The sequence below is a fragment of the Oryctolagus cuniculus genome, chromosome 11 (genome assembly GCF_051225735.1).
Source record: "Oryctolagus cuniculus isolate XC-2025 breed Fujian yellow rabbit chromosome 11, ASM5122573v1, whole genome shotgun sequence".
NCBI classification, from domain to species: domain Eukaryota; kingdom Metazoa; phylum Chordata; class Mammalia; order Lagomorpha; family Leporidae; genus Oryctolagus; species Oryctolagus cuniculus.
This window is the reverse complement of record NC_142877.1, coordinates 97683663-97706391: the sequence shown is the minus strand read 5'-3', so window position 1 is coordinate 97706391 and position 22729 is coordinate 97683663. Positions and strand designations below refer to the sequence as shown.

At 49.6% G+C, this 22729-nt stretch overlaps 1 protein-coding gene and 1 long non-coding RNA gene across 2 annotated transcripts in view; one reads left to right on the top strand and one right to left on the bottom strand.

Annotated features, from left to right (window-relative positions):
- TMCC3 (transmembrane and coiled-coil domain family 3) overlaps positions 1 to 22729 on the top strand; it is a 296265-nt gene that overhangs the window by 164743 nt on the left and 108793 nt on the right. The window lies entirely within an intron of this gene.
- LOC149123577 (uncharacterized) lies at positions 5770 to 8230 on the bottom strand. The gene is made up of 3 exons (XR_016217168.1): positions 7848 to 8230; positions 6250 to 6316; positions 5770 to 6053 (listed from the first exon to the last, which is right to left on the bottom strand). It is a non-coding gene; the product is annotated as an uncharacterized LOC149123577 (long non-coding RNA).

The following is a 22729-nucleotide window of genomic DNA, read 5'->3' as shown; positions in this document are numbered from 1 at the left end:
AGCAGAGGTTTGAAAAGTGTCTGACATCTGTTGCTGCTAGAAATGCCTCCTATGCCATCCACAGAAGGCAGGGCTTGCCTGTTGAAGACTTGGAGATGAACAAGGAGCCGGCATAAGTGGATACCATGTCCCCAGTGACGCTGTCAGTTGACTGTGGGCCTTTGACCCAGGAGAGACCAGACTGGACTACCTAGCTGAGACTCCACTCATTGTGTGCACATAAAATGGTTAAATAAAAAAGATATTTCCATGTTAGAGTCAGAAGGATGTGAAGAAAATTTCTGCACAAAGGCCCTGTTAGGCTTCAGTGGGAAAAGGGTGCATAATTGAACGCTGGACACATGTTCAAATAATTCAAGTTCTCATTCATCCAGACCCGTCTCCTCGGATTCAGGGTTACAAGTCCCAATCTTCTCTAAAAGACAAGATGTGTCACCGTAAATGGTAAATGATTTAGGCAAATGGTGTTACTAATTACAAGTTATTTTCATTTGCTTATGAGAGGCCAACTAGAGTACCTTCCTGAATAGGTGGTGAGCTAGGCTTAAGAGACCTGGAAAAGCAATACAATCTTTCTTTTTTTTTTTTTAAAGATTTATTTTATTTATTTGAAAGACAGTTACAGGGAGAGGTGGAGACAGAAAGAGAGGTCTTCCACCCACTGCTTCACTCCCCAGATGGCTGCAACAGCCGGAGCTGCACCGATCCGAAGCCAGGAGCCAGGAGGTTCTTCCGGGTCTCCCACATAGGTACAGGGGCCCAAGGACTTGGGCTGTCCTCCACTGCTTTCCCAGGCCACATCAGAGAGCTGGATCAGAAGAGGAACAGCCGGGACTTGAACCAGTGCCCACATGGGATGCTGGTGTCGCAGGCAGAGGTTTAACCCACTGCACCACAGCGCCGGCCCCAACCATCTTTCTTTTTAAATGTTGAGTTAGTCTAATTCAGACTACCCTCTTTCCTCATTTTACCTATAGTTTGTTATGCTTTTTTAGTACCTATCCTAGGCTCATCTGCAATAGGGTCATTTGTATTCTTATCCATCTCCATTCTCTGTAAATTCCCTGAAGGCACGTACATAATAGCTTTGATACATTCATTTATGCAACAGATATTTGCTGAGTGCTTTCTGTGTACTAGGCATTGCCCTGGGTCCCAGGGACACTGGAGTGACCACAGCAAGATTCCTGTCTTATGAACACACATAGTTTGTTAAATCTGACTTTCGTGCTGTTCCTCTGAATTAGTTTCCTTCAGGGATAGCAAACTACCACCTCCCAAGTCAATGCAGACTGGTAGCGGCTGGTGTGCTGGGAGTTGGTTAGGAGGCTGTGTTAACCTGTTCTCTGTTACTATAAAGAAAGATGTGAGGCTTGGATAACTTAGCCAGAAGAGATGTTTGTTTGATTCACAGTCAAGGGCCAGGCCCTTGCAATGGTGTGGCTCTCGGGAGTGCCTTGCTGCAGATGGCCTCACGGTGGGAACATGTGCGAGACAGAGAGATCACTGGGCTAGACAGGAAACCGGAGCGAGGGGACCTCTCATTTGGCCCCACCCCTTCTTTACATCTCCGCCCTGAGGACCTGCCAACACCTGCACCCAGCCATGGCGGACCAGAGCAGAGACATTCTGAGGGTCAGCTGGGAAGAGGACGCCCAGCTGTCACTCAAGTGGGAGAAGAGCACGGGGTCACACGTATGTCATCCTTACTCAGATTGTGCAGCTGAGGCAGAACGTGTGGTGGCAGAACAGTCAGAGTTGGTGCCATGCAGAACTCACATGAATTCCTCCTTGTCTCTTCTCTGTGACACAGCTTATAGAGCCTCACTTTGCTCATCTTTGAAATGGACAAAATGAAATCTCCTTCAGAAGATTATTATAAAGCTGATTTGTTATCATTAATATCACTGTCATCCACATCACTATTAATAACTGACATTTACTGAACATGTGTTGTGTCCTGTCTTAAACACTTGTTCAGTAAATGTCAGTAAATGTCATATCCCATTTCCCTCAGTAACACTCTAAGGTAGGTCCCATCATTCCCATTTTACAGATGAACAGCTGGCACATGGAGAAATGTCAAGTCAGCAGAAGGTCACACAGCCCGTGATAATGAGACGCAGGTCAAAGTCCCTGTATCAGGCCTGGCACATAATAGATGGCCATGAGCTTGACGTTTGTTACAGAGCTGTGATGCGGAGGAGACCCTATCTCCTTGAGGGTGTTCTTTTGTGGGTCAATGGGGAAAAGCCCACTGGTTCCTTCTCCCTCCGCCGGGCCTCCTGCGACCCGATGTGCCACTTCCCATATTTCTAAGGGTGCTCTTCTTTTTTGTTTATCAAGAAGGCTTCAGCTCGGACCTTTGGCAAGACCACAATACCAGCTAGAGGCCAGACAGGAAGTAGATGATGCATGCAAATTGGGCAATGGGAAAGAATTAATCAAGGAACTCCTTATCGAAGGTAGAGAGAAAATGCAGGAGACACTACAGGGCCACCTCGGGCTGTGATGACTGAAGGGCTGACACCAGCCCTGGACCAGCAGAGGCACAGGAGTGCTCCACCAAGCCTGGGGACTGAGAGGCTGTGAGGTGAGCACCCCCTGACCTGTGCTGTGAGCCTCCACCCATCAAGGGATGTAGCCAGAGCATGCGCGGGGAGCCATGGTGATGGGACCCCAGCCTCACTCTTTTCTCCTCCCCAACCCCCACCGCCGCTGCTCCCTGGGGAGTGCCCCACGGAAGCCCCTTGATGCATTGTGCATTGGGCTCCCGGAGACTGGACCTGGGATGGCGAGGGGCAGGTGGAAGATGGGCAGCTCTGAGGCCCTCCTCGGGGGGCTGCAAGTTCCATTTCTCACATTTCTCAGTACTTGTGCAGATTCAGACATGCGTGGCTCCAGCTGTTTAACAGATGGCTAGGTCTACCAGGTAGACAGTTACAAATTACTTTTTGTAAGTGTGCATTTGGAAGAAGTCCCTGGCAATGATTTAGTTGGAGGACAAAGAATTGGAGTTGACACTTCTGTATTTCACATGGCCTTTGAGACCCATTCACTGTCTGGTTAGCTGTGCCTCTTGAACACCTCAGTTCATTTATTTATAGAATGAATGCAGTCAGACACCCTTCCCGGAGGCATGTGAGGCTTCTGCTACTTAGTCAATATATTTTTGAGATTTCTGAAGGAGATGAGAAGTCTCATGCTGAATGTCTCATGCTTTAGAAGCCAGACATACTCTCTTGGTTTGGACCTGAGATGCAAGTGCCTAATCTGCAGATGGTCGACTCTGTGGTGTGTTGTAGACTCTCGCATCACAGAGATGCCTAACTTGATTTGAAAGGTCACAGGGCCAATGGGAGAGAGAGGGAGGAGGAAGGAAGGGTGGGAGCGTGGGCAGGAGAGAGGATGGGGAGGGAAGTAGCCCTCTGTCCCTAAATCTGCATGTATGAGATACATGAAACTTGGATAACTTAAATGAGATTTTTTAAAAGATTTATTTATTTATTTATTTATTTATTTTTGGAAGGCAGAACTATAGAGAGGCAGAGGCAGAGACAGAGAGACAGGTCTTCTATCCGCTTGTTCACTCCCCAGTTGGCTACAATGGCCAGAGCTGAGCCAATCTGAAGTCAGGAGCCAGGAGCTTCTTCCTGGTCTCCCACATGGTTGCAGGGGCCCAAGGACTTGGGCCATCTTCTACTGCTTTCCCAGGCCATAGCAGAGAGCTGGATCGCAAGTGGAGCAGCCGGGACTAGAACCAGCGTACAAATGGGATACTGGCACTGCAGGTGGTGGCTTTACCTGCTACACCACAGTGCAGTCTCCTAACTTAAATGAAATTTAAAAATATAACTAAAAAGCTTTAAATCACAAAAAAAGAAAGGTCATAGGGACTTTTCTCCAATATATTCTCCTGTTAGGTGGTCTCAGACATACTGACAAGGCAGATAATTAAGGAAATCTCCACCACGAATCACCCACTTGAACTGACTGTGTACATTTATACATTCGTTATTGTAGTGTATTCTATAGGTGAAATCTAGAATCAGTTACTGAAACAAAAACTGGACACATAAAGACTCCATCATGTGATATGTCTGACAGACATCTTAGGATTTCACCAGGAAATAGGTATTCCATTTGAAATGACTGAAGCTTTCATACATTGTGTTTGTGTTTGTGTGTGTGTGTGTGTGTATGAGAGAGAGAGAGAGAGAATGTCTGTGTCAATGAGTGTATGTGAGAATTAAGTTGTGTCAGTCATTTTGAAAACCAAATAGTTTCTACTAAAGTTAAACATATACCCTCTCCAGGGATAGCAATTCCACTACAGGTTGAATATTCTTCATCTGAAATGCTTGGGACCAGAAGTGTTTGAGATTTCTGATTATTTTAGATTTTGGAATATTTTTATATACTCATACATAATGAGATATCTTGGGGATGGGATTCAAGTCTAAATAGGAAAGTCATTTATGTTTCATATATACCTGTGCACATAGCCTGAAGATAATTCTATACAATATTGTCAGTGCACCTGAATTTGTTTTTTAATTTTCAGTTTATTTGAAAGGTGGAGAGACAGACACAGAGAGATCTCTCATACCCTAGTTTACTCCCCAAATGCATGCAGCACCCAGGGCTGAGCCAGGCCAAAGTCAGAAGCCTGGACCTCAATTTGGGTCTCCCACGTGGGTGTCAGGGACCCACATTCTTGAGCCATCACTGCTGCCTCCCATGGTGTGAATAAGCAAAAAACTAAATTGGAAGCAGGGTAGCCAGGACTTGAACTGGTCTTTCCCGTATGGTATGAGGGCATCCCAATTGGTGACTAAAAGCTGCTACACCAAATTTTCACCTCCCCCACCTGCATTTTTAAAATTTATTTATTTATTATTTGTGAGACAGATAAAGAAATGGACAGAGATATCCCATGCACTGGTTCACTCCCCAAATGCCTGCAACAGCCCGGGCCTGGCCAGGCTTCAGCTGGGGACGCAATGTGAGTTGCCCACGTGAGCAGCCAGGGCCCAGTTACTTGAGTGCAGTTACTTGAGTGCACCCCACTGGGTGCACTCCAGCAGGAAGCTGTAGTGGAGAACAGAGCCGGGCCCGACGGCAGGCACTAGTACATGGGCCTGGGTGTTCCAGGTGACAGCTTAACTGCTGTATGACACGCTCACCCCAGGAAACCTGCATTCTGACTGCAGCCTGTCACATGAGCTCATTTTCATGTCAGCCTTCTGAAAGTTTCATATTTTGGAGCACTTTAGACTTTGGATTTTTCGGATCAGAGATATTTAGCCCATACCAGCCCTATGCTCAAAAGAAATGAGTGCCCAAAAAACAAGCACGGAGTGTCTATTAGCAACCTTATTCCTAATGGCCCTGAACCTGTAACCCAGATGGACGTCAGCAATGGAATGGGTAGAATAACATGTGCTGCTTTCATCGGTGTGAGTTACTTCCAGCAGCACAAGCAGTGAACTAAGGAGACACGCAGTGGCGTGGATGCGTTTCTAAGGTATTATTTTGGGTGAAAGAAGCCAACCACGTAGAGTGCCCCTATGAAGTGTGGGAAGAGGTAAAAGCTAATGGTTACATGAAGAAGTAAAAACATGGTTGTGCCTGTGCTGGAGTGGAGGTGTGGACATGGACTTGGAAGAGTCGTAAGGAATTGTTGTGGGGTGTGGGAGTTCTCCCTGCTTTGATGTGGGGGCGGCACGGAGGTTTCCTATAAAAACATGCATCAAACTGGATATTTCAGATTGTGCTCTTTATCCGCTTGACTTCCATATTATCCTCAATACAAGCATCTTTTTTTTTTAAAAGATTTATTTATGTATTTGAAAGGCAGAATTAAAGAGAGAGGAGAGACAGAGAGACAGAGATCTTCCATCCACTGGTTCACTCCCCAGATGGCTGCAATAGCCAGGACTGAGCCAGGCCAAAGCCAGGAGCCAGGAGCTTCTTCCAAGTCTCCCACGTGGGTGTAGGGGCTCAACGCTTGGACCATCTTCTGCTGATTTCCAAGGCACATTAGCAGGGAGCTGGATTGGAAATGGAGCAGCCAGGACTTGAACCAATGCCCATATTGGATGCTGGCATTGCATGCGGGGCTTTAACTCTCTGAGCCACAGTCCAGCCCTACAAATATCTTTTTCATGTTTATTAAGTATTATAGCAAAACCCTGGGAAGTGTAACAGTGGGGATACCAGGAAAATACATTGAGCAGTTTACCTTACCATAAATTGTCCCCGGTTCTGATCTTTTTGGCAATGTGGCGTGTCCACCTTCCACCCCGCCAGCATCCTGTAGAAATCACAGAGGACGTTTGTGTACGTTGACTCAGAGGATGCTCATGTCGAGGCCCTTGCTAATACCCATACTTGGAACTAATCCAGCGTTCAGTCTGGAGAACTGGTAGTAAGTTCTGGAGCACTATGCAGCTGTTTGAAAAGCATGATGGGAAAGGAGCAGTGTTGTATTCGCGTGTATTCCTACTGAGGAAACGAGGGGCTTCAGAAACCCATGTTAGTTGAGCCAAAAAGTGGTGGAGTCATGGTGAAGACGTTTGAAGTGTGTATACTGAACTCTGTTGATAAATATTAGTGGATATCTGATTACCACATTATTCACATCTCTGGAAGAAAAATATTACGGGACTCACATTCCATCCCTGGACATCTGTTTATTCTCATATCCTTTGCTTTAGTCTTAGGTTTGTATGGGCTTGTATTTCTGATTCAGAACCTGCAAATAAAATCTTGTCTGTGGTCTTGGAACTGCATTTGGGTGGGCATTGTGCAGCATCAGGTAGGGTCACAGCTTGCGATGCCAGCATCCCGTAGCACAGTGCCAGTTTCAGTCCTGGCTGCTCCAAGAGCTCCATCCAGATCTGCCACATGGTGCCAGGGACCCAGTGAATTCATGCATCACCTGGCACCTCCTGGGGTCTGCAGGAGCAGGAAGCTGGCATGAGGAGTCGGAGCCAGGATTTGAACCCAGACTCCTGACATGAATACAGGTGTCTTAACTCCTAAGTCAAATGCCTGCCCCTGGTGGGCAGGTTTAAAAAAAATTCTCAAAGTCTTAATTTCTGCATCTATAAAAGGGAAATAATAATGCTCCCATATCTTAGTGTCATTAGAAGAATTAAATAGTGCAAATCCTCAAAAAACTAATTCTAAATATGCACATACCATGCATATGTAGGGCAGTGTTTACGTGAGTCACTGTCCTGGCTTCTCATCTCCCTCCTAGCACTGTATTTGTACACAATAGATGCCATCCTCACTCCCTGGAGTCCCCTTTATTGGTTTGTCATATATGCGGGGCGGGGGTGGGGGGTGGGGGGTGATTCGGCAACTCGCATTTTTTTTTTCTCCAAGCCGTGTAAACCTGGAGTCTCCGTAGAATTACAGTTACTCTCTATTAAAGAGAAACGTGACAAGAGCAAGTTTAATCCTTTCCAAACTCCTTTTGATTCAAGTGGCTGCTCGCCACCCCTTGCCTTTCTGCCTCATTTACTCGTTTATTCCTCACGTCTTTGCTGATCACCAGTCCTGATTGGTGCCAGGGACACAGTGAGCAAAGCAGCAAGAAGGACCCCCGGCTCCTCTCCCCGGCCTTCTGCTCTGCCAGGGCTGGCCTCGCCGTTCCCAGACTCCATTCCCTGGAATGCAGCCTCTCCCTCTAGTGGGCCTGCTATTCTGTGAGCCCTGGGCTCTCCCCCCATGCAGCTGGGAGGCCATCTACCTGGGCTTCTAGGTAGGTTAGCGGTTCCCACAGCCCCTCCACAGCCAGGAGTCTCTCTCTAGGAATTCCATTAACATGAACTTACCGTTGCACAAGCCCTTGGCCGAGAGACTGGAAAACATCCTGTAAACAGAAGCCAGCTTGTCTGCGGGTTTGTCCAGGACCCTTTTCCATGACCAAGAGGTAACAAGGAAAACCAGGGTAATGGGTCAGCCGCTAGTGGCCTGAACCCAAGATGTTTGCAGGGGAAGGTGAGGGATTCTGGTCCAGAGCCTCTTCAGATCCTTGAAACAGCAAGGAGTATGCAAGAAGAAAAAGCAGAAGTAAACACTAAAACTGTGAATAAAGAGCCAGCACAGGGAGGGGAAGTCTCCCGTGGGAACCGGCTTTCCTCCAGAGCACAACAACGAGCACCTGCTAAAGCAAAACCCGACAAACCCTAAGCGACTGCTGGAGGCTGCGCGGTGTGTGTCTGCGCCTGCTTCTTGGCGAAATCCCGCGGTTTTTAATGGAAGCTAACGTTGGCAGTGCAGGGACTGGCGTCACAGCAGACACTGGCTGTGTTGTGAAGTGGAGTCATAAACAGCAAGTGTGAAGATGGTTTCAGGAGGGGGCTAGGCAAGGACAGAAAGCAAGCAAATTCTCTGAAGTCTGGCGTGAAGGTCAAGGCAGCCGGATTTGAGCAGTTACGGGTCCTGCGTGATGCACTGGTGAAAGCAGTGTGGAGTGTGCATCTGCTGAGAGTGTGTGTGACTGTGTGTGTGTATGAGTATGTGGTGAGTGAGTGAGTGTGTGTGTGTGTGTGTATGTGTTGAATGTGTGTGTGTGTATGTGTTGAGTGAGTGTGTGTGTGACTGTGTGTATAAGTATGTGTTGAGTGAGTGTGTGTGTGTGTGTGTGTGTGTGAGAGAGAGAGAGAGAGAGAGAGAGAGAGAGAGAGAGAGAGACATGGCGCTGGGCTCTGGGAATCCAGGGAGGCTCAGTAGGGGAAGGAGCAGACGTCCTTCCAGCCCCGGCCGCTTGCCAGGCAGCGCTTGGGCCTTGCTCTCAGATCCTCCGCAGCCCCGGGCCCTGGTCTCGGTGCTGGGAGGTGGAGCGGCCAGCCTCATAACACTGTCCTTCTGCCTCCCCCGCTCACTGACTCCTGGCGCTTTGGAATCTCCATTCTGTTGTGCTCTTGTATTTGTTTTTACTTTGCATCACAGCTAAAGCCTTTTTATAAAAGATTTATTTTATTTATTTGAAAGCAGAATGTGTATGTGTGTGTGTGTGAGAGAGAGAGAGAGAGAGAGAGAGAGAGAGGTCTTCCATCTGCTGGTTCATTCCCCTACCAGCCCCAGCTCCATTCTGATTTTCTATATGGATGGCAGAGACCCAAGAACTTGGGACATTCTCTGCTGCATGCGAGGCACATTAGCAGGGAGCTGGACTGCAAGCAGAGTAGCCAGGACGCAGACCGGTGCTCCGATATGGGATCCGATATGGGATTAAGCAGGCAGCAGCTTAACCCACTGTGCCACAGTGCCAGCCCCCCAGCTAAAGTCTTTATTCCCATTGGGATGCCACTTCTCGTGTGACCTCCCAAAGTGAGGTCTGAAATGACCCGACCCAGAGAAACATCCTCTGCTTCCCTGTCCAGCCCCTGTTCTTCCCCCTAAGCCTCTACGTGGTTTCCCTTTTCCAGCTCTGAGTCACTCTTTTCTTTGCTAAGTACTCACTCTGAACACCCTCCCCCCATATCCCTGCTGCCTCCCCAAGACAGACACAAGACCTCTTTTCTGGAACAAAACTTAGTACGAACAGAAGTAAAAACAAGGAAAGAGATCCAGTGAATTGCTGACAGCACTCCAGGTTCGTGGCTCCTTTTGCTCTGAAGCCAAGTTGTATTTGAAAGACAAGCAGATATGTTTACAAAAGAATATGGTAACATGATGTTCTGTGCCTTTGATTGAGACAACTCTAACGCAGAGGCTATAGAAAAATCCTGAATGAGCCTGATTGTGAAACCTTTGAAATGATACGACATCGTGTTTGTGTCTTTAATTTTATTCATTCATTCAGCTGATATTCACTGAGCACCTGCTATGGCCAAGCACTGCCGTGTAATATATTCAGCAATAAACACAAGAGATAAAAACATATTCTTGCTCTCACACAGCTTACATTCTAATGGGACATTCTAATGGGAGAATCAGTCAGTAGACCTAAGTCAATACATTATGTGGTAGCTAGGAAATGGTAAGTGCCATGAAGGGAAACAAACAAACAAAAGTAAAGAAGAAAGAGATTCAGGGCAGGGATGCAGCCTTATGGAGGGGAGTCAAAGTCTCGATTGAGAGATGACGTTTAAGGGGGTAGGCATTTATCCTGGCTGACACCGCATTGGAGTGCCTAGCATGGATGCCCAGCTCTGGCACCTGCCTCCAGCTTCCTGTTCTTGCACACCCTGGGCGGCAGCAGCTGATGACTCCAGTGTTTGGGCTCCTGTCACCATGTGGGAGACTTGAACTGTGTTCCCAGCTCCTAGCTTTGGCCTGGCCCTGCTCTAGCCATTATAGGCATTTGGAGAATGAGCCCCTAGATGGGAGGCTCTCTGTCTGGAGCTGTCTCTGTCTGTCTCTCTCTCTAATAAATTTTCTTAAAGAGATGTGAAGCAAGGGAATGAACATGCAGATATCTTGAAGGAGAGGACCCAGGGAACAACACGGAGCGTGCCTGGTGTGGATTCCAGTTGAAGTGAAATCCTGGTGTGGCTGGAGTGCCAGGGGTCGGGTGGCAGGTGGGGTCTGCCAGTGCAGGGTCGCGTGGGACTCTGAGGTGGGAGGCGTTAGCAGATCTGGAGCCTGAGTGACAAGAGTGGACTTCATTGTAACAGAGGCTCAAGGAGCCAACAGAGGGATTTTTAAGGATGGGGAAATCGCAGCAGGTTATATATGCTTTGGGAAATGATCCATGGAGAGAGAAAATATGACGATACATGAAAGAGAGGGGGTGGGGCTGCTGCTGTGGTGCAGCGGGTTAAAGCCCAAGCCTATAGTGCCGGCATCCCATGTGGGCACCTGTTCGAGTCCCAGCTGCTTCATTTCCGATCCAGCTCTCTGCTAATGTGCCTGGGAAAGCAGTAGAAGATGGCCCAAGTGCTTGGGCCCCTGCACCCGCGTGGGAGACCTGGAAGAAGCTCCTGGCTCCTGGCTTCAGATCAGCGCAGCTTTAGCTGTTGCAGTCATTTGGGGAGTGAACCAGTGGATTGGAAGACATTTCTCTGGCTCTGGCTCTACCTTTCTCTGTAACTCTTTCAAATAAATAAAATAAATCTTTTAAAAAAAAGAGAGTCAGAGGGAGGAAGCACTGCTGTGATGCCCTTGAGTGGGGGAACGGGGCTGGGATGTGGAGTTGGCCTGGGGTCCACAGACAGCTCATCTTCCGCGACAGGAGGGAAGGTGGGTGCGAGTGGGCAGGCATGGTGACAGGTACTCAATGAGTTCTCTTCCGATTGATTCAGTGTTTTTCCGGAGAAGTGGAAAGCAAAAGCATGAGCCAGGAGTGACGAGGGGGAGGAAGAGGTGTTGCAGCTTTGAGGAGAGAAGAGTGTGAATTAACCTGTCCAGGAGGGTGGGCGAGTGAATGGGCCAGGGCCCTGTGGTGGGATCGCCAGGCAGCAGTCCAGGTTTCTGGGCATGAATTGGAACTGCAGGGGCATTTGTGTTTCTCTGGGTGTGTGGAGCTGCTTGCATGCAGGTGCAGTCTTGTTTAACCAAGGTGGGGTTTCACTGGTGAATGCCATGCGGGGAAGGGGGCCGTGGGGTGTCGCTCCCCATCTTCGTGGAGGAACGACACAGGACCCTGCGCTGTTCTTTTGTCTGCTCGGCCCTCCCCGGGTTTGCTGCTGGTTCTTCCCGGGTTGGCTGCCGACCCTTCCACCTCCGTGGAAGGGTGGTTCCCCCTGCCACATCCCCCACTTCCGCGGGGGAGCAGCACACCGCCGGCCGGCTCTCTCGGGGGCTGCACAGGTGTTCCCCTTAGATGTTCCTGGTGCATGTTGTCTCTCTCCTCCTTTATAGTCCTTTTCTGCCAATCCCAACTCGGCTGCCCACACGCCGAGTACACTGCTCTCCTCCAATCAGGAGCAAGTCCTACAGTTTATTGGTTGAACTGGAGGCAGCTGTGTAGAAGCTGTTTCCCTTCTCAGCGCCATATTGTGGGAGAGCAGATGCATAGAATAAGTCTTAATTCCAGTAACTTAGTCTAGTCCGAGTTGCTCCCAGTTGCTCCCCACAGTGGGGGCTCAGTATGTGATGCTGCTGCCGCCTAGGAAGCAGAGTGACAGTGTGGAGGATATTGGCAGTAGTGAGGAGACGGTGGGCTCGGGGCACTTGGGTCTCCTGGATTGAGACAGTACTAAAGAGAGTGAGCTGGAAATCAAGGCATGGGTGTCGGGGATATTTGAAATTGATGATGGAGGCAGTGCAGGCTTTGGTGATACAATCCGAGGTCTGACTTGGGCACGGGAGTGAGGTGAGGTAAACAGAGCTAACCCAGAGAGCAAGACAAATGCAAAGGAAAATTGTCAAGAAATAGAAACAGGGGCTGGTGTTGTGTTGTTCGCAGTGTAAGCGCCATCTGCATCGCGGCATCCCAAACGGGTGCTGCTGCACTTCCAATCCAGCTCCCTGCTAATGCACTTGGGAAGGCAGCAGAAGAGGGCCCAAGTGCTTGGGTCCCTGCCACCCATGGAGAGACAGGCCTGACCCAGCCCTGGCCATTGCAGCTACTTGGGGAGTGAGCCGGCAGATACAAGACTCTCTCTCTTTTTCTCCCTCTCTCTGTAACTCTTTCAAACAAATAAAACAAATAATTAAAAAAAAAAAAACACAGCCATTAGGAAGCTCCCCTGTGGATTTTGTAATCATTGAGTATTTTAAGTATTGGTAACATTGGCAAGGGTAGCAGTGAGTCAGGGCTGAAATCTTAATGGAATGAGAGGAGTGGTGGGGTGGGGGTCCTGCTGGTAACTGCAGTAAGGAAGGGAGCCTGTGCTGTGGTCCTGATGACAGCAGGTGTAGAGAGAGAGAGAGAGCGCGCGAGTGAGCGCGCAATGGCCAGGAGGACGACGAGGGCAAGTATGGCACCGGGGCCGTGGCACAAAGGGGCTGGCGGAGAAAGCAGTGGGGAAGCGGTGCCCCTCGGGGGAAAGCCCAGGCCCAGGCAGCACTGGGAAGTGAAGGATGCGTTCACAGATTGGGACGAGAAAGCACCTGGCTGACCACCAGTGTGTATTCCACAGACAGACGCGAGGGCCCGGGGCGCTGGGCCGTCCAGAACCGGCAGGGGGCCAGGGTCTGGTGACGATGTGGAGATTCGGAGCTTGTGTGACAGGCCCTGCCCAGGGAGGGGACAGGAGGTCAGGATAGGGTTGTTCTTGTTGGATGTGATGGCTGAGGATGAGTGGTGGGGGCCGGGCATCTTGCCAGGGCCCTTAGAACTTCACGTCTCGGGTTACAGCTGCACATATAACAAATACTTAGGAGAGAGTGAGCGAAAAGACAAAGTCCTCGGGGTAGCTGCACGAAGGCGGTGGGATTGGGGACAATTTTTCGTCTTCTATTCAGTGTTTTCCCCTGGAAGCACATCTAAGACCCTCACTCATGAACTCAGTTTAAAAATTCTACCACCCTCTTGCTCATGATTTAAATAAAATACCCACTACTCTTCTACAGGGTTCAGTGACGCTGTCTAGAATTCACTAAGGAGAAAACAGATGTTCAAAGCCACGATGGTGGTTGACACTCCTGCCACCACTGTTCCCCTTCTGTTCTGGCTGTGTCTTCACAGGATATCTCAATGAAGCAGTGCCTGTCTGCCCCTGGGCTCGCTGGGCACCGCACATCCTGCTGCAGGCTGCGTCGCCATTCTTCCTGACCAAATCCAGACCTCTTAGTTTCTTCCAGGAAACGTGTTTCCCAAAACTGTCTGTCCCAAATCCATAGAGAGTTTTCCCGTGCCCAGGTACCCAGGTTTATAATTAGTGAGGCTAAAGAAAGGTTTTTTTTTTTTTTTTTATGTCTTTGCTAAGCCCTGGGAAGCCTCAAGAACTGTTAGAAGTTAAGTTCCTCTTAATTTCTAATTTGATGATCACATCTTTATTTATTTATTTATTTATTTATTTATTTATTTATTTATTGACAGGCAGAGTGGACAGTGAGAGAGAGAGAGACAGAGAGAAAGGTCTTCCTTTTGCCATTGGTTCACCCTCCAATGGCCGCCGCGGCTGGCGCATCGCGCTGATCCGAAGCAAGGAGCCAGGTGCTTCCTCCTGGTCTCCCATGGGGTGCAGGGCCCAAGCACTTGGGCCATCCTCCACTGCCTTCCCGGGCCACAGCAGAGAGCTGGCCTGGAAGAGGGGCAACCGGGACAGAATCCGGCGCCCCGACCGGGACTAGAACCTGGTGTGCCGGCGCCACAGGCAGAGGATTAGCCTAGTGAGCCGCAGCACCGACCTCCCATCTTTATTTTGATTGGAGGAAAAGCCAGTCATTCCCTTGATCAGTATCCATCCTTGTCCCAGCATCTCTTCTTTGCCACCAAACCTCTTGGACGTACAAGCTACGATTAGTGCGTGATGTTCATACAAACTTCTGGATCCATGATCCACCTGACCCGACGCACTCGAGAACACATGGGGAGACTCTCTATCACGCTCTGCTTTAGGGAAAGTGCATTGATTCTCCTTCAGGTTGTAGGCAGAGCACTATTTTATCTGACGAGACAGCCACTGGATTGAAGAGACACATCAGGAATACCCTTAGCCTCAGTGTATTTCTGGAGAGCGTGAAGAATGAATGACGCATGTTCCATCAGTATTACAAAGACCCTCTTAACCTCCAAGCATTTCAAGAGACTGACCTGGGTCCTTGCAGGAAAAGTAGAACTGCTTGAAACTAATGACACAGAAAAGTGAGTTCTTGAGTGTATAGACAAGTGACTATGATCTTGGACCGTTTGCTTAGCCTCTCTTATGCTCAGTTTTATCACCTAAAAGTACGAGAGAATTTGACAAAAGGCATCATAAGGTTTTCTAAAGTCTCAAAAGAAGTCAGAGTTCTAACTCATTTCCTTTTCCATTGTACTGCCCTGAGCTTTAAGCCACTTCCAAATCAAAAACCAGTGATTCCAACTGTAAAAAGGGCTTCAAAAATGCAGTGGCTTTGCACGTGCCCACCCACAGTGCCGTCCACAGCTCCTGCCTTTTGAGCTTTCTCTGGGGACTTCGGAATCTTTCTTGTTGGATTTCACCTTGTGTACTGGAGAGACAGAGTGCTCCCATCCACCCGCTCACTCCCTACCTTCCTGCAGTGGCTGAGGCTGGGCCAGACTGAAGTGAGAGGCTGGGCCTCAATCTGGGTCTCCCACGCAGGTGGCAGAGACCCAACCGCCTGAGCCAGCTCCACATAGCCAGGAAGCTGGAAGCAGAGGCGTGGAGCCAGGGCTTGACCCCAGCATTCCGACACGGGACACGGGCATCTTACCCAATAGGCCAGATGCCTGCCCCTCTGCGTCAAAGATCCTGCATTGCAGTAGAGGCTGCACAGCTCTGTGAAAATGCGAGAAACCTCTGAGTGGTACATTGCAACAGGGAATGTAAATTATATTGCAACAGAGCTAGTCAGGATTCTTCAATATACAGGTGACAGAACCCGGCTACAACTGAGTCCACTGAGAAGGGAGCACTCACAGCCCAGGCCCTGACAAGTCCCACGTGAGCTGTCCTGGCGTCTCACACAGTGGCACAGGCCTCTCAGGCTCTGCCTGTCTCAGCGTCCCTCATCTGATAGCTTCATGGCCAGGAAGGCCTTCTGCACAGGTGGGCCTGGCCACGGGCAGCTGACATTTTTACCAGGTTAGCAGTTCTAAGCAGAAACACCTCTTTCTCGGTAGCTCAGGGAAAGTCCTGGAACTGAGTGCTACCAGCTTGGTTTGGGCCACATGACCATCCAGTAACAACAACAAACACTTACATAACAGGATGTGTCAACTCTATTCTTTCAGCGTCCCAGTGACGGAGGTCAGGACATGCCCCCAAAAGGTGGCCTGAAGATTTTAAGCTGGAGGAATTTGAGAAAATGGTGGAAGTAGAACCATCACTGATCCTGCCCCTTCCCCATCCCACTGCTGTTCCCATGTAGGTCACAAGACCCCGATGTCAGCGGTGCCTTCTCTGTGTCCAGAGGGAACTTTTTTTTTTTTCTTAAGATTTATTTGAAAGACAGATGGGAGGGGTGGGACCTGGAGAAAGAGAGATCTTCCATCCTCTGGTTCACTCCCCCAACGGCCACAATGGCACGGGCTGGGCCAGGCCAAAGCCAGGAGCCAGGAACTCCATTCAGGTCTCCCATGTGGGTGCAGGGACCCAAGCACTTGGGCCATCCTCCACTGCTTTCCCAGGCCACAGCAGAGAGCTGGATCAGAAGTGAAGGAGCCGGGACTTGAACCGACACCTAGACACTCATATGGGTACTGGTGTGGCAGCTGGTGTCTTAACCTGCTGTGCCCCAACACCAGCCCCTAGGGGCATTCTTACCTCCAAACAGGAAGAGCCACAGAGAGGAATCCAAGCAAACAGGCCTTTCTGAGTTCCCAGCCAACCCCACCAACTGCTTCCTACACTTACTTCAAGATGTATTTCTCCACAGCTGTCCACTCTTCATCAAACTGCATGAGAAACACCCAGGTGTAATTGTTTCATGGGTCTTCATTTCCTTATGAAAATCCCTGTGTCACATAAAGCTTATACTGAATAAACGTGTATGCTTTTTCCCTTCTTAATTTGCCTCTTATTGCAGGAACCTCAGCCAATGAGCCCAAGATGGGTAGGAGAAGAGGTGTTAGTGCAATGATGCCATCTTATCTGGGGTGCTGTCTTGAGCCCGGGATGCTGTCTTGGGCTCTGGGCCAGCCGCCACCTGTACACTAAGCTCAGCCTCTCCCGGCCCCAGCCTGGCTTACTAGGAGTCAGGTGACCAGATGGCCCAACCATAGGCATCAGCTCCACCCCCAATCCCTACCCACTGCAAGGCTATAACAGGACCTGCTTCCCACACACCCTTTCTCTTTTCCCCTTTCGTCCTCTCCCGTCCTCTCCCGCCCTCTCCCTCCAGCCTGTCGGGTTTCCCCTGACCTGACAATAAACCTTTAACTCTGGTGTTTGGTATGTTTTGTGCTGGCCTTTCAAAAGGTGCTTTTCCTGCCTACACCATCGTATAGATGAAAAAGCTGGGGCCCACAGGGGTGAAGTAACTCACCCAGGTCACTGAGTAGCGGTGGGGCTGGGATTTGAAATGCAGGCAGTGTGCAGGGGGAGTGTGCGGCCTTACTGGTCCTAGATACTGTTCTAACCAGAGTCCCTGGGACCCAGAGAAAGGAATGCTCGGGCTGGCCAGGCCTGGAGGACACCCAGTGTTACAGCTGTGTTCTCGCCTGGCACCCTACCTTTCAGACCCTTGAGGATTGCTCATGAATGGGTGTGTGATCATGTATGTGTGCATCATATATGGGTGTGTGATCATGTATGTGTGCATCATATATAAACACACATAAATACTACGATGCGTATCCTTTTATAACGCTGTATATAAATGATATATCACGTGGCTATACGCCACACCAGGTGTCAGTGAACTTGAGGAAGCAGGTTTGTAAATGCCTACTGCTTCTGAGACTCAGCTGTGCCTGCATCGTGTCTCCCTCAGGGGCCAGCAGCACCCCCTGACCCTAGCCATTTGGAAACAAAGCCTCAGAGTTTGTGAGTAAGACTCAGACCTCTGGATCCCCGAATCAGGAGAACGTGTCAGAAATGCTTTTTTTAAAATTATTTTTATTGAACCCAGGCACTCCAATACAGAAAGCAGGTCCCAAGTGACACTGGGCTAATGCCTACGCCCTGGTGAGTCTTTCTTATTTATTTATTTATTTATTTATTTGACAGAGAGAGAGAAAGGTCTTCCTTCCGTTGGTTCACCCCGCAAATGGCTGCCATGGCCGGTGCTGTGCCAATCCGAAGCCAGGAACCAGGTGCTTCTTCCTGGTCTCCCACACGGGTGCAGGGGCCCAAGGACCTGGGCTGAGCCATCCTCCACTGCCCTCATGGGCCACAACAGAGAGCTGTACTGGAAGAGGAGCAGCCAGGACTAGAACCCGGTGCCCATATGGGATGCCGGCGCTGCAGGTGGAAGATTAACCTACTGCGCCACGGCGCTGACCCCATATGTATAAATTTAAAAAAAAATATTTGCTTGGGGGATGCCATGAGGATTAAATGAAATAAAATATGCTCCCTAAGATTCCTATCCTATGGTAGTTGCTCAAGAAGTAGCTTTTAGTACGATGGTTCTTGTTATTATTGTCAGCAAAACACATTGTGTGGGGCATGAGGAGGGAGCTATTGCTCCTAGCAGTCAGGGAAGACTACCTGGAGGAGGAGCATTTGATCTGTGCCCAGGAGGCAAGAATTTGTGTTCTGTTCCTGCAGCAGGAAATATAACCTGCAAAAGCATGAAGCTGAGAGAGGCAAGGCACATGCAGGAAGTGCTGAGTAGCTCAGAATGGCTGGGCTGCAGGTGAGGGAGCTGCGGAGGGGAAGAGAGAAAGACTGGTCAGAGGGAGTTTGTAGTGCGCACCTCAGGTTTGGGTGTTTTGTTTTCTTTTGCATTTATAATACTTAGGATCTAGTCAGGGCCTCCTTGGAGGCAGGAGTTCCCTGGTGGGGGAGGGGCCAGCACGGCGGGGCAGTGGCGTAGGCCACCACTTGCAACATGAGCATCCCATATCAGAGTGCCTCTTCAAGTCCTGGCTGCTCTGATTCCATGCCACTTCCTGCTGATGTGCCCAGGAGGGCAGTGGAAGATGTGCCAGGGACCCTGCCAGCCACATGGGAGACCTGGATGGAGTACCCAGATCCTGGCTTTGGCCTGGCCCAGACCTGGCTGTTGTGGCCACTTGGGGAGTGAACCAGCAGATGGAAGACCTCTCACTCTGTTTCTCTCTCTATCTCTGTCTCTGTCTCTCTTGCTGTGCCTTTCATATGCACTAATAAATAAGCCTTATTCTTTTTCCAAAAAAAAAAAAAATTCCCTGGTGGCTTTAGGTGTCTCCGTGACTCCTGAGGTCACTAGACTCTCAGCTGCTTGGTGCATTCCCAGAGATGGTGCTGATTTGATTGTCACCATCATAGGACCTCCTAGGCCCTAGGCCTGGGAGGACAGGAGGAGGCAGGAGAGCCCATCTGATTTTCTGTTTTGTTTTGTTTTGTTTCTGTGCAGAGACACAAGAGGGCAGCCCAAAGAACTGTGCTGAGCAGGTGACTTGAGCTGTTGTCTGTGGGACGGCTTCACAACCACCCCGAGGTGTTGGAAGCCTGGAGTATTACATAAGTGAATCGCCTGTCGCATTTGGTCTCTGGCACACCCAGTCCACCACTGCCACGCCCATTCGGCATGTTCAGTATTTGCAGTGTACAGTGATGGTAAAAGCACTCGAAGATTTACAGGGAGTTTTCTGCTGTTCTTGTCTCTGTCGTTGGAGAAGGCCGGATCATGGCTCCATGAGATACGGACAGTGAGGGAACTGGCACAGGGCTGGGGTTACGTGAAATCTTGCCCTCGGTGCCTGCTGATGTCAGAAGTGCTCAAGGGAGCGTCTGGAAGCTGGGCTGCTCTATAAATAGACTGGCTATACTGGTTTGTCTTTGGTTCGGGAATGCAAGGGCCAGAAACACCTCTGGGTGTACTGTTGCGAGAGTGTATGGCACACTTGGAGTATTTTCAGGGATCAAACGTGGCCACAGGCTTGGGCCCGGATTAACTCGCTTCATAGTCAATCTGCTTCAAGAGCACCCTTTGTAGTGGTGACAAGTGTATGCAGTGTTTCTAAATAAAGGATGTTTGGCAGTGTTTAGCTGTCACTGATTTTTTTTTTCTCTCTCCTTTTTTTTTTTTGTTCGTCTTGAGTCAGTTGATGAGTGCTAGCACACATGTCCTAGCAGGTTGCTTCCAGGCTGAGTACATTCTTTTTTTTTTTTTTTTTTTTTTTGAGATTTATTTATTTGTTTGAAAGAGTTACAGAGGGGCAGAGGCAGAGAGAGCAAGAGAGGTCTTCCATCCGCTGGTTCACTCCCAAATTGGCCGCAATGACCAGAGCTGCACTGATCCAAAGCCAGGAGCCAGGAGCTTCCTCCAGGTCTCCCATGCGGGTGCAGGGGCCCAAGGACTTGGGCTACCTGCCACTGCTTTCCCGGGGCCATCTCGGAGATGCTGGATCAGAAATGGAGCAGCCGGGACTCGAACTGGTGCCCATATGGGATGCTGGCACTGCAGGCAGCAGCCTTACCCGCTATGCCACAGCGCCAGCCTCTGAGTACAGTCTAAGTTATCTTTTGAGGCCAGCATTGTGATATGGCAGGTAAAGCCACCACCTGTGATACCAGCATCCCACACAAGCAATGGTTCAAATCCCAGTTGCTCCACTTCCAATCAAGCTCCCTACTAATGCACCTGCAGAAGCAGCAGATGACGGCCCAAGTGTTTGGCCCCTATCACCCAAATGGGAGATCCAGATGGAGTTCCTGGCTATTGGCTTCAGCCTGGCCCAGCATTGGCTGTTGTAGACATTTGGGGAGTGAACCAGCAGATGAAAAGTTCCTCTCTCTCTCTCTCTCTCTCTCTCTCTGTTGCTCTACCCTTCAAATAAATAAATCCAAAAAGGTTGTGATTTCAGACTTGCCTTCAATTGCAATAAATATGGAAATATCTTGCATTTGTATAAAGCCCGTTCCTAGTTCCACTTGTCTTGATACCGTCCTGTTGATTAATAATTTTTAATGTTAATAAGCTCTTGGGCCCTCGCCACGTATTCAGAGAAGAATTCTGAAGACTGGCTCAAATGGACCACACAACATGGTAACTTTCAAGGATTTTATTCAGTGAGAGAAATGCGCAGGAGAGTGAGGGCTTTATTTAGGGAAAAAAGAGAAGTCTAGAAGCTAAGGTGGTTCCAAACCAAGCAGAGAGCAGGCCAGGAGCCATGTGGAGCAAGCGTTTGGTTATGAGCAGCCGCAAAGAGGCCGTGCCCCAAGGCAGGGCAGCAAGGAAGGGGCCCACCGTGGTCCAGGCCTTTTATTCACTCCCAAAGGGGCGTGGTTATGTCGTCTGATTGGCAGGTGGGCATACAGGTGGGGTCGGGTAGGGGCAGAGATCACACAGGGGCGTGTTCTTCCAGCTCACAAACCCTATCAATTTTATCCTGTCTGCCTGCCTACGTCAATGTGGTTCAGCCCAGAACCAAGAGAGACATAATGAATCTTCTCCCCTTGTTCCTCAGGGGCTACTGGCTCTGACATTGGGCAGCTCTCAGAGGGTCACACAGCCTGACTGTGAGAAGCTGGCCAGTGAGAGGGAGCCACAGTGATGTCTGTCCATGGGCCCCTGTGGGGTCTCCCCACCATATCGCTGCAGAACAGGGTGGCTCGATTGGTTTTTCTAAAGCCCCGAATTTTCATCTTCTCAGGAAAACCAGAATAGATCATCTTTTTGTTCCTTTGACTCAGTAACACACACTCTTTCATCTGTAGATTTTCCCATTTTCTGGGCTATGGGAAGAAAATCTTACACAGAGCCAAGGATTTCTTTTTGGCTAAGTTTCTCAGCACAATCTGAATTTCTTTGGAGCAGGAAGCAGGGAAAATAAATAACCTTATCTATACTGATTTCTCAGAGACCTGCTAAGGGGTTGAGTTTTAGAAATTCAAATTATTTCTTTTCACCTCAAGTAAAGGCTTCCTTATGGAGCAGTCTTTGGGCCTGGTGGTTGAGACACCTCCTGGGATTCCCACACCCCGTATTAGAGTTAGTACATGGGGTGGAGGGCCAGCTCTGCTCCCAGTGCTGGCTGCCTGCTACTGCACACCCCAGGAGGCAGCAGGTGCTGGCTCCAGAACTTGGATCCCTACTGATGTGGGCAAGGGAGGTATGGACTTTACTCCAGGCTTTGGTTGTGCACAGAGACAACCATTCTTTGTGCTGACACATAGAAGGTACACAAAGTGATACAATTTATTCAACAGGTGAAAAAGTGAACAGATAGACACATAGGTGTGAGTATGATTGCCTCACTGGAGAAATACCTGTGTGAGTGGGCAGTGGGCCAGCAGATGGCCAGAGAGGAGGAGCGGTGGGGGAGGGGACCCAGTGCACCCAGCAGCCCCTCCAGTGGTCTGGCTGAGAGAGAAGGCCCCTCTTGGTCTCTGTCGTGGGGTAGGGAGTGGAGCCTCCCGTTGTGAAGCCACCCGGGAATGATGGGGCACCTCCACAGATTCCACATCCGGCTCAGGAGCCATATTCTCATGGCATCCCTCCTTAGGTCCCAGATGAAACAGAGGCCTGCCGGGGCATTTCAGTTGACAAGTAGGAAGATAGAATTAACGTGGGGGCTTGTGACTTCCGGCTCAGCAGACCTGTCTAGCTGCCTACCCATCCCATATCACTGCCATCCAGGTGGGAGACCTGGACTAAGTTTGGGCTTCTGGCTTGAGCCTGGCTGTCACAGGCCTTTGGGGAGTGAACCACCAGATGGGAGGGCTTTGTTGCTCTCTGTGGACATCCCCGCCACTTTGAACCATAGCCCTGCCTCCTTCTACTCCCAGGCCAATTTTGGAAAATCCTCAAGTCTTTACCCCCCTCTCCATTTGCACTTTGTCCAGACAGGACACTGCCTAGGCTGTTGAAAGTCACAGGCAGTGAGTCGGTCCAGTAGACAGTTGTTAGGTCTCAATTTGCATCTTCTCTTGAGGATGTTGTACACATTTTGACCTTGGGAAAGTTACTAAACCTCTCTAGAAGGTTTGTAAAGTGGGGCAGCACCTTCCTCCCAGGGTTGTAGCGATGTCTGATGAGACAGTTTGTGGGAAGCAGTGAGCTG